This window comes from Brachyistius frenatus, unplaced genomic scaffold (genome assembly GCF_029030835.1).
Source record: "Brachyistius frenatus isolate BFR_SWC_R1_liver_20210118 unplaced genomic scaffold, ASM2903083v1 Contig_289, whole genome shotgun sequence".
Taxonomy (NCBI): Eukaryota; Metazoa; Chordata; class Actinopteri; family Embiotocidae; genus Brachyistius; species Brachyistius frenatus.
Genome location: NW_027210888.1, coordinates 118810 through 132371, shown reverse-complemented (window position 1 = coordinate 132371; position 13562 = coordinate 118810). Strand labels below are relative to the sequence as shown.

General features: G+C 44.4%; 1 protein-coding gene across 1 annotated transcript in view; it reads left to right on the top strand.

Annotated features, from left to right (window-relative positions):
- LOC138635076 (intermembrane lipid transfer protein VPS13B-like) overlaps positions 1-13562 on the top strand; it is a 317362-nt gene that overhangs the window by 210158 nt on the left and 93642 nt on the right.

Sequence of the window (13562 nt, the reverse complement as noted above, 5' to 3'; positions counted from 1 at the left end):
GCAGTGAGGTTGCTCTGAGTAAATGTGCTCTGGCTTTGATTTCTTGGACACTCTCTTTAAAACTATTTGTACCTTCATCTATCTCCGTGTCGTAAGTCTTCTGACGTCTGTATCTGTCCGGCTGCTCGGCCCTGCAGCAGGGAGGTCAGTATGACCAACACATGGCCGGCTTTGGCCGTGTTCTGGTCTGTACAGGCCCATTTTACAAGCTGCAGAGCCCTCTAGTGGTGCATTCAGCCACAGTATTGTTTGACTCCTGAGGCTCCTGAGGCTCACAGACTGCTGTGGCTGCAGCCTGTCTGCCTCCTGCTCACACATCAACCACACCACCATCACACTATAGCAGTACGCTGACGTTGTTGGAGTCTGAGTTTGGAGCAGGTAAAGGCGATAGTTAGATAGACTGTCTGTTCACCTCCTGCTAACAGGTTACTGATAATAATCATAAAGTTCACGTCTGATGATTTGGACCATATATTTGTTTGTTTTTTTATTCAATCCCAGCTTCAGTAATGATATTTATAGAATCTGACAGTTTTGTTTGTACTTCCTTTATACAACCTGTCCGAAGGATTCAATTAAAAACAGGTCGTGGAACTGAAGCATCTGGTGCGGAGGAATTGTTTTGTTGTTGGGGTTCAATAAAGCATCTCTGCTCTCACAGTCAACAGTGTCCCCAGCTCCACTTTAAATTAAACACTGCTCCTGACTCACTCTCTCTTATTTCCAAACCCTTTCCTCCCTTTTTTTGTGTTTTTTTTCACATGCTGTTTGTCTTGAACTGATTCTTCACAATCCCAGGCACTGATTTCAAACAGTTCCCATCGTCCCTCACAGCTGTGTTTTATTGTCTGGGTTAATGAATTTGTTTTGTAGGGGCTTTTGGGTTCCCTGGCAGTGGTGAGGGGAGCCGGGCGCGTGGGCAATGTGTGGAAGCAATGTGTGATTTTGAATCCTTTCTAGACACCGATCTGTGCTCTGAAGAGAATCTGTCCACACACACACACACACATTTGATATGGTCCTTCCATAGATATGTACCGATGGTACATTTTGATTCTGTCTCCTAGTGCATTGTAGACGGTTGTCCACGGTTACCAGTTTCCACTTAAATCCTGTTTGAGATGGAAAACAAGTGCAGTGTGATTTCTAAGCAGTCCATTAGCAGCTGTGTTGCGGCATTATTAGGATGTTTATTGCAGCATTAGCTACGGTCCGTCTCGGTTTGCCTTCATCTTTGAGTTTTTGGGTCGATGTTAATGATGATAAAGAGAGTCTGGGTTCAGATCAGGCAGCTTGCAGCAGCAGGAGGTCCCTCAGCCAGGGAGCTATGAATAGATGATGGAGCAGTTTCTGGGACTTATCTCACTGCTATATCATCAGCAGTGTCACCCAGCAACACAGACCCTCACACACACACACACACACACACACACACATGTTCACACACACATGTTCACACACACACTCATACACGCACACACACACACACACACACACACACACACACATTCACACACACATGTTCACACACACACTCATACACACACACACACACACACACACACACACACACACACACACACACACATTCTCACACACACACATGGTCCCCACATTCTCTGCGTGGTAACTGTCTGCAGCCTTTATTTGGGAGCCAGGCCTGTAATACTTCTTTATGACTGAACAGCTGACCTGTGTTTGTGTGTTTGTGTGTTTGTGTTGTGTGTGTCAGCTCTGCGATGACGTTATGTGTTCTTCAAAGAAGTTAATGAGTCTTTGTGAAAGTGTGTGCCTGTCAGTCTCTCTTAAGCACAACTTATTAACTCTTATTTCCTGTCATCTATCCTTCAGAAACTCTCATTCCTGGCATCACTGCTTGTTCATGCAGTTGCACTAAGCGCCCAAATTATTGAAGCAATATATCAACAAACTGGTAAAGACCAAGCATAAAGGATATTTAATTGCCTCCCTCGTCTCATTTTGGTATGTTTCTCTCTCTCTCTCTCTCTCTCTTCTCTCTCTCTCTCTCTCTCTCTCTCTCTCTCTCTCTCTCTCTCTCACACACACACACACACACACACACACACACACACACACACACACACACACACACACACACACACACACACACACACACACACACACACAGAGGCAGCCCGGGTCAGCCATGTGCTTGTACCACAGTGTGAGAGGAAAATACCCTCTGGTACAGGGGAAGTCCCGCTCGGCTTCATCCTCCACCTCATCCTGGGATGATTACACGCATGGGAAACGGGGCTTTAGACTTCCTCCAACACTCACACACACACATCCATGCCAGTGCACACACAAACATGCTACGGCAGTACACAGGTTCAGGAGGAGGCATCGAGCATCACAGGAACCTCTGAATTACCGTTCTTAGTAAGCACTCATGGAAAAATCCCTCCATTACCTGCTTCATCTCCATCCTTTCTCTCCTATTTCTTTCTACTTTGTTGAGTGTGAGGTAACGTGCAGCTCTGTCTGCCACCTTAACTCTCTTTCCCTCTCAATCTTCTGCATGTTTTAACCTTCATCCAACTCTTCTCTCACGCTCCTCTCTTTTCCATGCTCTTTGTCTTCTCTCAGCCGTTCCTTTTTCCTTGTGGGACGGGCACAGCTCCTGGTTGGAAAAGTGTCGGCACTTTTAGAGCAGGCTGGTTACGTAGCTAGCTGGCTAACAGTGCAGAGGGTTCCTCCCCCTGAGACACGGTTGATGTTGCTGCACTCATCCAGCGAGATGAACTGCAGTAAGACGTGAATTTACAGTTGTCACAGGAGCAGCTTGAGTTTTCACAGCAGTCTTTAGGAGACTTTGTTTATCTGATGCTTATGTTTTGTTTTTTGTACATATCGTCCACACAATCACATCAGCAACAACTCAATGTGTTTGGACAGTTATGTTTTATTAAATATGTCAAATATTTTGAAATAGTCTCTTGTAATAGCTAAGTGTTGGAACGTTCTGGTATTTAGTTTGTCCTTTGATACTGTGATGTAAAGGACTCTGCTACAGTTTAAGGCACTTCACATGTTTATCCATCACCGGTACCATCAGGGACCATCAGTGAGGTCATCAACCATCAGTGAGGTCATCAACCATCAGTGATGTCATCGTTGGTTTGTGAACATTATGAATCCTCCAGTTCAGATTCTGTCCGTCACCATCTTTGCTAGTTCGGAGCGGTTTGAAGCAGGAAGTGACCATATTTGGACAAGCTGGGGGAGGAGCCAGCGGTGGATCTGACCGATCTGATCGGAAACCTGACGATACTACGTCCCGCCCACCGATAGCTGTAACCTGACTGCACCGCAGGCCTGTCAATCAAACAGACACGCCCCCAAAAACAGGTCTTCTTGAATCTTCTTTTCTAATGAATGAGGGATTATTTTCAGATGGACCTCCAGAAAACTAATAAGAAGGAGTGACTTTAGCTAACAACACCGAGATAACTGATGGACACATTTTATTCACTTTGGATTTGATGAGAGAAGTTGAATGGGAGTCTATGGAGCCGGAGGCTTTTTGGAGCCGACCTCTAGTGGCACTCGCTGGTATTGCAGCTGAAGACACTTCTGGATCAGAACCATTTTACAGAACTGGAAGCTACGAACACTTTTATATACAGTCTGTGGGAGGTGTCGGATCAGTACCATATTCGTTCTGCAGCATGAGACAATGTCCCCACACATACAGCCACAGTCATAAAGAACTATCTTTAATAACGAGAAGAGCAAGTAGTCCTGCTACAGATGGCGTGGCCCCCATAGAGCCCTGATGTCAACAGAGTCCGTCTTTTAGTGCTTCAAACTTTTGCACTTTCCTGCAGTTCAGTCAACAGCCAGGAAAAACACCTCGGATGTCCCTGTCCTGACTATCGTGGGTCTTTGCCTATCGATAACTAAAATAATAGAAGAAAATACAAATCTTGCTTCACTCTAAATGTTACACTGTGGGAGAATGCAAGCTTAGTGACCTATTCTGCTCCCTTGTATAACAACGTAGCTCTAGTTCATGGAGGAGTATTAGCTGAATATCAAAAGCACGTAGGACAGCTTATCTAAGCCATGGTGTTGTTGACAAGCTTGGCTCAGAGAGCGACCTGGAGCTGGATCCTCGTCTCTGTATGTTTAAAGTAAACCATTCCCAAGACCGCTCCTCTTTGTGATGAGTGTTTCATGTTGACTCGTAGCTGGTGAGCTTTGAGAGCTGAAGTTTCTGTCCTGACCTCCGATCTCTGCAGGACAGTGAGGTGTCAGAGGAGCTTTTATGTGCTCGCCGGCCAACAGAAATAAGGAGACATCAGATGAGGGTGAAAATCCTAAACATGGAAGAGGAACAGAGCAGACAGTGGAGACAGTGAGAGGAAGAGAGAAATTCACAAAGATGAGAGGTGACACAGTGAGAACAGCCTGGTGTTTGCTTTGGTTCCTGGCTCTGTCCAGTGGATTTGTCTGTAAATGTGGGAGCTGATCAGCTCTTAACCAGTCAACCTGGCTATTAACCCTCTCTCAGGGCCAGATTCCTCTCACCCTGACCTCTTCCCATCCTGCTTAGCGCTATTTTCCTTCGCCTTGTTGCTGCTGAGAGGAATAATAAATAAAGCTGCCTGCGCAGCCATCTCCTTTTTCATTTTGGCTGCCTTACATTTGTAGAGTAAGTGTCGTTGTCTCGGCTTATCTTAAACATACATAGTTTCATAGCCAATATTCATCTCTCTGCCCTTCTTTTGTTATGAAATGCTATCTTTTTTTTCTCTGTCTCACTGACCCTCCTGTGTGAATCAACTGCTAATTGACAGCCAGTCATAACAACTCACCTTCCCTGTTCAGCCCCCCACACCCCAACCAGCCTCCTTCTCAAAGCAGAACCATGGCACATTCTTAAATTGGCCCCTTGGAAACTCAATCTATTTGAGATCAGTAGCAGCTGAATTTGCTCTCTTCTCAATCGGTTTTGGCAAAATTGGCGTGAAAACTCCAGATAAAATCAGGAAGGTTGGAATTCTGTTAGAGCAGTGAAACAAACGGCGCCTTTGAGGAGAAGCAGGAGGCCCCCACCGTGAACCCGGGGATCGGGTGACGACTCAGGTGAGCAGGAGTCAGGAGTGCCCTCTCTCTGTGCCTGCGAGGGAAACAGGGTCACACCCAGGGGACCAGTAAAAGCAGGCCACACCAGGCCAACGAGTAGAGACACATATGTACACACACCATCCGAGACGCTGTTCAGAAAGCCCAGAATTTCTGTCTGAAGAGGTGAAAAGAGGAAACAGATTTCTTTTGCCTCTACACCTGTGAAAGCATGATTCCACCTAGAATAACAGGTGATGGGGAGTATTGGGTGACTGGAACAGTGTGCAGTATCTGCTTATTCCTCGTCCTTCTTTTTATGTGGTTGAACTACTGAGTTCCTCTTGGACTGCTCTCATTAAACTCAATATTTACCTTCCAACAACATTTACACATCATTCCAGGTCTTTTTGAAGATTTTCCATGAACACAGGCACATTCACATTTTTCTGTCTCTATGGGTCACACAGGGGTAAAATAATGAATATTGCTTTTCCAGTGTGGATACTGTTTAATTTAACTTTAATTAGTTGATTAAAAAATATTTAGGAGATCAATAAACAGTCGAAATAGTGATTAGTTGCAACCTGAATGGTATTTGCCATTTGAAAGTGGTTTTCACTTTAAGAATGTTCTTTTTGTTTGTTCACAGAAACAAACATGATGTTTACCTCAACTGCTATCTGTCAATGTATGTGACATGAAGTATATATTTGTGTATTGGGCTTAAAGCCGACAGCGGTGTGTAAACCCACATGAAGTCTATACAATGACAGACATGAACAGATAAGATTCTGTGGAGAAACATAGCTCGGATGGTTTGGGATAATCATGCTTCATTTTGTGTGTTTGGAGGAGGTCCAGTGTGCATTTCACACATATACATGACCCTCACATATCCCAACACTCAGAAGAGTCCTCTGGCTAAGGTCAGGTATCACAACAGGAAAAGTGGTTTGTGTAATAATGTGTTGGTTTAAAGTAACGTGAGTTCAAAGTTTTCCATTTAAAGTAATACAGGTGTTCTGTGAATGGTGATCTCTGTCTCTGAATCCATTGATCAGCATTTTAAACATCTGAAACCATTGAAACCATTTTACTGTCCTGTTGAACTGTGCTTGTCTCGCTCAGACGAGGTGTTCTGTGTCTGGAGGACATTTTTGCTGTCAGCTCAGCCTTCTCTTCCACGACGTGTCCTCTAGCCTGGTCTTCTACGTCCCCCTTATGAAGGCCCTTGTTGCTGAGCCAGATGATGGGACAGGGGGTCTTGCATCATTCTCCTTTGAGAACCTAACATGCAGCACATCAGAGGCTTTGTCTCAGTCAGCCCTGGGAGCACTTCCAGGGAGAAATTAAAGGAAGATTACTTCAGTCCTCCTCTTCTAATTTCAGCTCTGTAAATAGACATGGAGCCAGGATTGTTCCTGTCTTCACGCCACTCTTCCACTTTTCTCTGCAGTCTTATGTGTGAGCTGGTTGTCAGAATGTGTTCTCTCTTTTGAATGCGTATTCAAATGGTGTGTGTATGTGTGTGTGTGTGTGTGCGTGTGTGTGCGTGTGTGTGTGTGTGTGTGTGCGTGCATGCGTGTGCGTGTGTGTGTGTGTGTGTGTGTGCGTGCGTGTGTGTGCGTGCGTGTGCGTGCGTGCGTGCGTGCGTGCGTGCGTGCGTGCGTGTGTGTGTGTGTGTGTGTGTGTGTGCGTGTGCGTGTGTGTGTGTGTGTGTGTGTCCTGACCCCTCAGGGTGTGTGGACTGATCACAGTCCTCAGCAGAGACCACCTGGGGCTCCTCTGCCCCCCTCAACCCCACACCTCCCCCCATCCTGCTGCATACAGCCTCATCTCACCTCCGGTCGCTGTTGTTTTCCCTACCGTTGCTGTTTCCTCGCAAATCTGTAACTAAAGCAGAGAACACAGACCTGGCTGCCAGGCAGTGCAGCAGGCGTTTCGGAAGAACGCTCCATGACCTAATGAAAGGCATCTCTGCAGCTTTTTGAAGTCTGTCAGACGTCTGCTTTTGTGAACCGCCAAACTACTGCCGAAGACACTGGAGTTCGAGGTCTCTACTGTTGTTTGTTGAAAACATAATGCCAAAGCTAATGATGTTAAGCTGAAAGCTTGGATGGGTGATCTTGAGGTAGTCTGCTGCTTTCTTTGCTGTACTGGGTATATATTTTGTCTGTGTGCGTGCCTCTGAGTGGGGCTGCATTTACCCACAAAATATGAGCAAAGGAGAATTACACTGAGGCAATATTCAACAGGGGACAGAGACACAATCAACATTTAAAGTCAAGCTGTACAGTTGCAGAGACAAATAATGAGCTTCCACGTTGTCTAACAAACTCATATAAGTTTCTGTATTTCTCACAGTAGCTCAGCCACAAACACTTTCATGCCCACTTTCAGAAACAACTTTAAGACGCCAGCATCACCATCAAGCCCACCTCACTCAGGGACTTCTGGCATGTATAAATACTGGAGCCTGTATATTAGATTAGAAAATTACCCCAACACAAATCTAAAAAATAAATAGGGATGGTGATGGCTAATGAGAGCCAGTTGTTCTCTGCCCCTTTCCCATGGAAAGAAAGAAGAGAGCAGAAAGGAAAGAGTCTGATGAATCCTGTGCAGCTCTGAGGGCCGTGATCACAGCAGTTAAGACAGACCTCAGGGTGCTTCTGTCTCTCGTTCACTTTCACTTCTCCTGGTGTGTGTCTTCTAATCACACATCTCCACATCTGGCTTCCATCTTCATGTAATCAGTTACCATACAGAACGTCAGTTGTTTAGGGATGTAGGACGAGGAGTTAAAGTTGTTTATATTTTTGTATTGCATGTACAATTATCCATTCATCAGCCATATTCATTCTATCAAGTTCTCCAACATGTTCTCCGTGTAGCATTGAAAGTCTTTACTCTCCCTATTTACTTTCACTGAAATGAATCATTAATTATGGAAGTATTTGGTGATACAGTCAGAGAAAGTCTGTGTATTATTTCTGAATACTGACATCATGGCAGTCAGGCCACTTCCCCTTTGTTTGTTTTCACTGACACCATCAGGATGTTCCTCTAGAAATTGTCTTTACATCCTGCTTACACAAATGGCCAGGGTTACCGTAGCAATGTGGTGTAAATCCTGCGTGACCTCACAACCACCTCCAACCGAAGCATTGGATTTGATTGGTGGATCTGAAGCAGGATTTTGGTTTAGATTGGTGGATCTGCTGAGGACGACTGAAGCAATCCGTCTCCTGTGGAGCTTTTAGGGTGGTGTCTGTCAAACCTGTTGAATCCTTCTTGATTGCAGAGATTAGGAGCGAGGCGCGGTGGGTTTGGCTTCTCCGAGGGCCTGGAGTCACGCTGGGAAGGCCTCGCCGTGTTGAGCACACCACTGCAGCCTGCTGAATGTCAGCACTCTGGATGACAATCTGCGTTCTATTTGTGGCAAAATACTTGTAAGCAAACTGATGTCGTGTGGAGACGCGAGACGCAGCCGCTCCTGAAGTTCAATCAATTAGAAAACGGAGGTTTTGGCCGCCACGTCTTCGTAGAGCAGCGTACTGCAGTTCCTCACATGGAGCACATTAACGCTCTCTTCTCACAGTTTTTCTCGTCATTCTCCAGCCTTTATCATTCTGCATCTTTGTTTGTGAGCCAGCGTTTTTCTAAACTGCAAAGCAGCGGAAAACTGAAGAACATCGTGTGTGTATTGATGTTTTTTTGTCCGTCCATTTTTCCTTTGTTTTGTCTGTCAGGTGTTTCACAAGCCTCCCTCTCGCTCCTCTGTTTAGACCAGCCAGCTCCTCACTTCTCCTGCAGAAGGTCTTTCCGGATGGAAAGTGTTCCAACTGACCCAGCGCTTTAGGAATGTCAACATGCATAAATTATGGCTGTCCCCCCAATGTTTGCTTTCCCCCTCTGTACGTCACGTGGCATCAGGAGAGCAAGAGAGTCTCTGACATGGGAGGCAACATATTCTCACATTATTTCTCGAATCCCATCCACTCAGAAAACGTGAAGGATATTGTCTCTCGTGCTCCTCTGAGAAACACGCTGTTAAACCCTGGGGGAGTAAACCCACCCACCAGCATGACTGGGTGGAGGGACCTTGTTAAAACGGCCCCACTTGGCGCCCTGAGCTCTGGAGTGCACCGTTTAAAGTACAGTTGACAGTCACGCCGAAGCACTCGGCATTCATTTGGGAGCTCCGGGGTCGTGACCTTCCAGGGCTTCTTTGTTGTGGTTCAGTTGAAGTGCATAGCAGGTTGCCTTTGTTATTGAAACAAAGTTCACTGCATTAAATGACTGCCTTTGATGCCCTTTTTTGCTTTGTGACCGCTGTTATGGCGCACAAAGCAGTGACTTCATATTATAAATGTCTTCCTCCCTCTGTTTTCCACAAGAAAATGAGAGAATGAATTGCGGTCTTCATGCCATTTGGTTAAGTATTATTGTTATTATTTTTGATTAAGATGAGGTATTGCTGCATTGAGGTTTTCTTCCATCAGCACAAAGGCACAGAGGCCTGCTATCAGCTTTATGGCTCTGGTAAACAAAAGTGGAAACCACAGCAGGGGCTTAACCTGTAAACTTTGATGTAGTCAAGATACAGAAGTTAATTTCCATGCAGGCGTCCTGCGAGCATGTAGCCCCACTGAATAGTGTTGTCACAAAGATTTAGTAATGACTTCCCATGTTTTTCAATGGGAATTCTGCTGCAGTTACAAGAGAACATGGGAAAACTGTGGTAAACATTGAGACATTTTTCAACATGCAGTTCATGAAAAGTAGCAGAGTTCCTGCAGCTGACTGCTACAGCTGCCTGTCACTGCTTTATGCAGGCAAAGACATGGTGCTTATTGTAGAGCTTGTTTCTTCTCCTCTGTATTTGTATTTTCTATTAAAGTAAAGAGAAACATATATTTTGCATATATGATAACCTGATAGAACACAATGCTGTTAAAAATGTGACCTGTAATCTGTTTATAACGTCTCTGTCCCCACATACAATATTTAGAGAGCTGCTCTGTATGAAGTTGATGAGATCTTTCACTCAACACTAATGTTCACATTCTGTTTATACTGTTTACACCTTCTCCCACAATATGTTGTCACATCCTAGTGATGTCACACCCATTCTTCACTTCCCATTCAGCTGTACAGTCACCAACTGATATTGAACTATTTAGTGATTCTGCCATGTTTCATAATTTGCAATATTCTGTCTTTAATTTGTTTGTAGAGGAATGTTACAGTCTCATGTAATTCATGTCTATTTCTTATAGCACATAGTCAGGCTTGTAGACATTTATTTTATTTTTTATGTGCCGAAAGTACCTTTAAAAAGTAATTATTCATGTCTTTTTGGCGTGTTTTGTCTCTCTAAAGTTAACCTGGTCATGCTGAAAGCCTTTGTTTTATAACTTGACTGGATTCAGACTGCAGGGAGAATATGAAGCTATTAAATTTACCCTTTTGAGAGGAATAATAGTCAGCTTTGTTACTTGGACTGTATTTATTTTATTCCTTCCTGTCGACTACCATGGACTTCTCTACCATCTTAAAACATTCAGATTTTCATGTTCCCTGATCTCTGAACCTGAATTGCAACCTACTTTTCATTCATCTGGAAACAATCAACCACATATGTGGTATTCAGAAGTAAAAGTTATGTTGTCATATTGGACTAGCTAGCCAACACTGTAAACGGGTGGCATTTGGATGATGTGACATTTGCTTCCGAGTATTAGCCTTCCTCAAGCCAAGCTGTTCTGAGTTACACTGACAGAAATGGGGTCAGAAGTCGTACAGATGCGCTCTGATATGATTGGCACTTGGGAGACTCATGGTTTCACACTTTGGGGATTATCCTCCATTTTCCAGAATGTTCTGCCTAGAGACTCTGAGGGGATGACCTCATGATTGGCTGATGGGGGTTGTGTGTATGTGTGTGTAGTCGCACGTTCGTGATCATGATCAACTAAGTCCAGAGAAAGATTGCATTGGGATCTGGAAACAGCGTTTCAGTGCAGCCATTATATAATATAATAGAAAGTAATGGTTGGAAAAGGGGATTTCAGCTGGGAGCGGGCCTGCAGCTACAGCCCATGTTTGTGTTCTGAATTTATTGCTCTCTGTCAATGGATAAATTGGCGTGAAGTTAATGCATACAGACTACCGAGCTTTATGTTTTCTGTGTATACCTGTTCCTTTCTTCAGACTAAGTACAATGGGGATATAACTAAGCCCAGAGACACCGGTTATGTGCTTCAGATCAAAACCTGGGAAAGCAACTGACTTCATCTGTGTTTATGTGTACATCTATGAACACACTGATTGCATATGAACACTGTGCGCTGTGGCATGTTTTCTCATTGTCTCCTTTCCTGTGTGCCCCCCGATTGTGTTCCCCCATCATCCCTTATTCCATTTGTACTCGCATCTAAATATAGACCAAGAATTTGCTTCGGGGGCACTCTCTTAGTGGTGGTGGTGGTGGTTAAAGAGAAGACGGGGTCTTTTCTGTAATTGTAAATGCATGTGTACAGCCTCAGCTTGGGAAGAGAGACGGAGCAGCGTAAAGAGGCTCTGGCAGTTTCCTCTGGCTCTTGCTCTTTCCCAGCTGCTGTGCAGCTTATTTGTCCCTTCCAATGTGGGGCGCTCCTCAGAGTGGACGCTTTGCCTTCACTGAATACCTTTTCAACTACCCCCTTACCTCAATGCAAGTTTCAGCCGCTTAACACAACACACATGGAGACAGGCCCAGGCCCTGTTCTGCTCGCTCTCTCCTCCCCGTTGCTTGGAAAATCTTACATTTCTACAGAAAAGAAGTGCACACATCCTGTCCTCGTTATGGCAGGGAGAGGAGTGATCTGGCAGGGCCGATCTCATGGAAGCCCCACACATGAGACTGGTCGAACAGAACAGGCAGGCGGGCAGGCGTGCTGCTGCGTTTTATATGGCTCTTGTTCTTAGCCTTTGATGACACTGTTTAGAATAGGAAATATCTAATAAGTCAAGTATTCTGTCTAATGTGCTGCCAGTGGGTTTAGTATTTGCCTGGAGGTCTTGAAACACTATCTTCGCCACAGAAATAATATACATTTAAAATTCTCATGGAGTGGGTGGGAGGGAGTGATGTAGATGGGGAGAGGAGGGTGGGGGGAGCTGAGTATGAGCTGTAATAGTAACCATGTGCAGGTTGGAGCGGTTGAGGGTGGGATAGAATGAGACACACCTTTTGTCTGTCTCCTGTTTTTTATAATTCATCACAATCACGTCTGTAAGAGCAGTAGCTGATAGAAACTGACGCTGTAGCCATTAACAGAGACGAGAGACTCTGGGGAAAGGCCTCACTGATGCTCCAACATGTTAGAAATGATGATTCATAGACACAGGCCGCTCATGCTGCACCTAACAAGCCTGCAGCTATACAGGGAACTTTAACTGACTTGACGTGGTTAAAAACAACAGAACACATATTTACATGTGCACTGTTTGCATTCCCTACTTCTGTCTCTGTCGGCCTCAGACAGAAATGAGTGCTTTTGGTTTCAAGAAATATTTCTCAGCATCCCCAAAATATTTCTGTACACTTGGGAAACTTTTGAAAAGTAGAGTCTTTGGCTTATCCCAGCTTTTTTTGTTCTTACCCGCACGCGTCAACTCTACATAAACACGTCCAGTAATATATTATTTGGTAGGTAGCATTTAGTTTTATATGTTTGTCTCATCCCTTTCCCATGGGAGCAAGTGGCGGCTTCTTTATTGTTTTGAAGCTGAGATGCTTGGTAGCAGAGTAAAGATGCCTGTTTTCATTGTTGCTCGAAACCCAGCAACCTACTCACATTGATTTATATCATCTGTCACTGAAAGCTTTTTATTGCCACAACGGCTGGAACCCTCCCGACATCCGTTAGTTGGAGTCAAGCATAAAATCTCAGCTGCTTCATACACAATGCCATAGTCACTGCACGAAACTATGTGATTTGCCAGGGTGAGGCCTTTTTTTTTTTTTTTTTTAAGACATTTCCAATATTGCAAGAAGTGCAAAATGATTTTTAGACCGCAGAAAAAGTCCCAGAGCATGCCTTTAATGTCTCTGTGGCTCTTTGTCCATGGTTTCAATCAAACCAGTTATTTGGTTGGTGTCCCATTGTAGAGGCAGGGCCGACACAAGACACACATTTTAAAACAAAGATGGATGGATGGATGGATGGATGGATGGATGGATGGATGGATGGATGGATATGGATGAATAGATAGATAGATAGATAGATAGATAGATAGATAGATAGATAGATAGATAGATAGATAGATAGATAGATAGATAGATAGATAGATAGATAGATAGATAGATAGATAGATAGATAGATAGATAGATGGATTCTTTGTTCTTCCTTTTTAACTCTAGTTGTTGTGGAAACGCACCATTTGCCCTCATAACACTGAAGCTCAACTCTTCCCCA